This window comes from Panthera leo, chromosome D3, assembly GCF_018350215.1.
Source record: "Panthera leo isolate Ple1 chromosome D3, P.leo_Ple1_pat1.1, whole genome shotgun sequence".
NCBI classification, from domain to species: Eukaryota; Metazoa; Chordata; class Mammalia; order Carnivora; family Felidae; genus Panthera; species Panthera leo.
Window position 1 is genome coordinate 56,994,536 of NC_056690.1, and position 4,856 is coordinate 56,999,391.

A 4,856-nucleotide genomic window follows, 5' to 3' on the forward strand; every position below is an offset into this window, starting at 1 on the left:
AAGTAGCAGATTTTGACTAGTCTACAATTCAGATTTAACTATTATGATATGCTATTATAATATTTGTAAAATACTCACATAAAAAATGATATATATTTATTTAAGGCCTCTATTAACAGGTGCTTGCTGTTTGTTGACTTTTTTGGGAAAAAAAAGGTGTAAACTTTTATTACATATTAAAATGAGGCTTTTAAAAGTCTCAACTTGACCAGATATGAAACAATTTAAAAATTTTTAAAGGTGTATTGGAGGGGAAAAAAATTTTTTTTTTGGTTTTAAGAAAAACCAGGCTTTTTTTTTTTTTTTTTTTTAAACACATTTTTCATCACCAAAAAGTGATGTCTTTAGGTGAAAATAAAAACCCCATGCTGCATAGACAATGCAGATCTGTTTATCTGGTCAGTGGGGAAAAAGCAAGCACTTACGGTCTTCAGCTCCAATCTTTTGCTCATTTCTTTGTTGGATGACTAAACCAGATGCTTGTAGCGATGGGAAGCTGGCATTTACTCAGCCCCGTCCTGCTCAGCCTTGCTAGCGGACGAATTCTCCACTGGTGGATCGGCTGCCTGTGTCTCTTTGCCATCTTGTGGTTGAAGGTTTTCTGGGTGTCTGCTTTTCCGTAATTGGAAGTTGCGGCGGTACCAAAGCTGAGCTGGCTGCTGACCTTGGGTCTCATCTCCTTGCTCTTCCTTCTCTTCTTCATTGCCATCCTCTCTAGGCTGCCTTTAGCAAGGAGGACCCCTGCAGAATCTTTGTCTGTAACCTCGGTACTTAGTATGTCTCACTGGTCTACCTTGTTCTCCTGCATCCTGCTTGCAGCACCTTCCATCACTTCCCCCTGCACAGGAGGCGCCGAGGACTGTGGTCTGCATCCATGAGGTCTCCGCTGGTACTGAGGTGGGAACCTCCGCCTGTGCTAGGGCCGGCGCTATGGGGCCCGGCCTTCAGGAGCACTCTCCCATCCCTCTTTTTTTCTCCCACTTTTACTGTTGTAATTCTGCTGGGAATTGCGCCCCTGCCACATGGAGAGTGTCTGTAATGGTTACGGCCCGCTGCATATTGACTGCCCCGTGCTGGAACTCCACTGGGGCCTGTCACGTTTGCTGCCTCGGCTCCCTTTCTCCTCCCACGACATCAGACCCCAGTCTCCCCTACTGCCTACACTGCGAAGGTATTTCCTGGGATTCTTCTTTATGGCAGTCTGGTGTACAAATACATCTTCCTCTGTGTCATTCCTGTTGATGAAACCACATCCGTTTCTTCCATTGAACCATTTGACTGTGTTGCCATGGGCTTCTTGTCCCCAGCGGGCAAGGTGCAGCCGATAGGAGGCCTTGTTCCCTGTGCCGCTGCCCGTGGTGCCGGGGTTGGTGCGTGCAGCGCCGCGGGCTGTGGTGATGGTGACTGGGTCCTGATGGTGACCTGGCCGGCAGCTGTGGCTCCGCCCAGGGTGTGAGGGTAACTAGGCCAGCTGCAGCGGGCTGCTCAGGGCTCTCTGGTGTCTGCTCTCTGCTCCCGCTACCGCTCGAACTCTAAAATAACATATGAAAAGATTTGGACTGAACTGTTTTGCTTAGGCTGGCAGGGTGGAGTGTACCAGGGGTTAACTTGACCCACACCTACAGAGATGCTCGATTGCCGGCCCTGACCCGTTCTGTTCTGATTTGCCAGCCACTCCCAGACTTGTGAGAAGTGGCAGTGACTAACCCGGTCATTCCATCACCGGGAACCTGGAAGTACTTACTTGCAGCATCACTTCCTCAGGGGTCAGACACTTATAAAAGGTCTTCAGATTTCTCCTAAACTTTCATCGTCAGACCATCAGTTTGTTTAACAGTCAGACCTTAAATCAGTGATAACCAGCTCCTGCTTGTCCACTTGCCGACCTCCACAAACAAAAACAAAAAATGAATTTAGAGATGCTTTCTTCTCTTCATCTAATGTCCACATATTTCTTTTTAAAAATTTTAAATGTTTTTATTTATTTTGAGAGAGAGAGAAGGTGTGTGCAAATAGGGGAGGGGCAGAGAGACAGGGAGAGAGAGAATCCCAAGCTGACACGCAAGCCCCAACTCACAAACTGCGAGATCATGACCTGAGCTGAAGTCAAGAGTCGGATGCTTAACTGATGAGCCACCCAGGTAGGTGCCTTAATGTCCACATATTTCTGCATACAGATACTACTGGGAAAGTAACAGTAAGGTAAAAAAATTTTTTTGCGTTATTAAATAATTGGAATTTTTCTTATTAGAAAAACAATAACATGTTTGTGTAGTGAAATATCGTTACGGTACCGAAAGATATACAATGAAAAGGAATTTTTCCATCTTGTTTTTTCTTTTTGTAAACTTATAAATGGAACTCAGAGATATTTCTGGGCCAGATGAGAGTTGGTTCAAAAACTTTTGTGTGAATTAGAATATTATGAGGGAATATGATAATTAAGCTAGGAAAGAAACCCACCAATTGGATGTGATTTGCTAGTAGGCAGTTTTTAAAAGTTCAGTTTGGGGTGCATTTTGAGAATTGGAAGAAAGTAGGGAATGTGTATTTTGGAAAGGGAAGATTCTGTGGAGACGAGGGAAACAGGACGGACTTTAGGGAGAACTTGGGACACTGAGCATTGGATATAGAGGTTAGGGTAGTGTAGCTTATGTCAGAGCAGAGAGAAGTGCACAGTCACTAAGCAGGAGTTTATTTGAGTCCTGAACTGGGCCAAACTTGTTTTCTCCAGAGAGGCAACATGAAAGCTAAAAACAGTAGCTTGATTCAGATTGGGCAGAAAGATGGAAATAGGTAGTAAAGTCAAAGCAGACTTGGATTTAGTGACTTAGACTAGGGTAGTAAAAATAGAATTCCTGGAAAATATTGTTGAGGACTTTAAACCTAAACCTAGCCCACTGGATAACTTTTACACTGTTCTCCTACCTTTGAATATTCTCTGCCCTTAAATGCTCTTGAGCTGTAATAGAGTTCCATTTATGGACTTGACCCTTCTGTATGCCAGAGTATGCTGACCTAGGGAAAAAGGATTTCCACCAGAGAGAGAGAGAGTAAGAGAGGGAAGGTCTTCCCACTTTCTGTTCTGGTACAGATGGCACCAGTGAACCTGAGGTTATGCTTTTTTATCATGTAACTCTTTAGAAGAGGCCTCATAAAAATACTTGGCCTAGAATTTCACCAGGCAGAAATTCTCATTGGGAAGTAGTTGGTCTCTCTTCTTCCTATGTAACTTACCTCTCACATGGTGGGTGGACCAGATCTCTGGGGGCAGTCCTTCACACCCCTACACTGGAATAAACTTTATCCCGTTGCTTAACAACTTAGCCTTCTGGCTTCTCCCTATACTTCCAGGAAGCATCTTTCTAAGACTTGCCTTTTTCATTCTCACAGAGTCCCCATTCCACTCTTGAATCTTAGCACAGTACTTTCATGCTGTACTCCAGTGACCAATCTTAGTCCATTTCTCAGTTGAGATCTTTAGCTACAGGTGTAGAATTTAGCTCTATTAATGTAAGCAAGTAGTAGTTAATCAGAAAGGAATTGGAAACTTAAAGAACTGACAGGACTGCTAGAGAACCAAGGTTAGAAACAGGCAGAAGCTGGGGGGAGTGGTAGGAGGCTGCGGGGAGGGCTGCAAACTGCATTACAGGAATGATCTGGTCGGGATGTTTCCACTGGGATGATGAACTCCACCTCCTTATTTGAACTCTGCAGGTAACCTGCTCAAGATTTCAGGCCCCTGGAGAACACATCTGATTGGCTGAGCCTATGCCATGCTAGGTATACCAGTGGCAAGAGGAGGGATTTAGTTGCAGGAACCCTCCAGAATCCCTGTGGCCTCCATAGTGGGAAGATAGGCACGTGGATTTACAGTCTCGGCAAGACTATAAGGCAGAGGAAAGGAATTCTCCAAAAGGAAATTAGGAAGGGGAAACAGATGGGTGCTGGGCAGCTGAAAAGAAGTATCTTCTACATGCCCATTTTCAACATTAAAAAAAGTCATAATTTTCCACATCATAGTAGTTCACTTGTATGAGACAAATAATAGCAGGAATGTATTTAGTACTTTGCTAAATACAATTTACACTCTGATCCCTGCCCTTTACTTGCTGCCCCTTTAATGTTCACAACAATATTGTGATGTGGGTAATCACTTGTGTGGACTTACCTGATAGCAGGTGTGAGAGCCAGGTGCAAACCCAAGTAGTCTGGTGTGGTACTGCCTCTATGCTATTTTAAAAATTACCATGAGTTAATACTTTTAGGTGAATATGGATTTTATTTTAGAGTATCTGTATATATTTTTAATCAGTGTTTCTCTCTCTCTCTGTTTCAGTACACATGCATGTTATATAATTTACTCAGAGTCAGGCAGTTTTTCAACTTCCCAAGGCTTCTTGGGCTGTACATTAGGAGTCACTGGCTGTCCTTGTAGTTAAATATGGCTCTTTCCCCACCATGGCTTCTAGTCTTCCCTACTGTGTGGTGGTTGGTGATGGACCTTGAATAATCTAAGGCAATCATGAAAGTCTTATTCCCTTTGCTAGGGATTGATTCAGAAATGGCATATTACCATTTTAGGCTGAAGGAAGTTTGCAGAAGCTTCTAAAAAAGACTTTTTCCTTGTCCTGTGCATGGGAAGACACTACCTCTCCATATGTGAATGTGAGGCTCTGAGCTGCTACAGCAGTCTTGTTATCAAACCCAAGGAGGAAACTAGCTCAAGAAGGTGGCAGAACTGAGGGAGTTGAAGAGGGGTGGAGCTAAAACTGCTAGGTTAAGCTGTCCCTGGATTTCATCCTACCCCTGGACTACCAGTTATGTGAGCCAGTAAGTTTCCTTACTTTTAAGCA

At 43.8% G+C, this 4,856-nt stretch overlaps 1 pseudogene; it reads right to left on the reverse strand.

Moving 5' to 3' along the window:
* Positions 1 to 326: 326 nt before the first annotated feature.
* Positions 327 to 1,753, reverse strand: LOC122203127 (annotated as a pseudogene).
* Between the last annotated feature and the right edge of the window lie 3,103 nt (positions 1,754 to 4,856).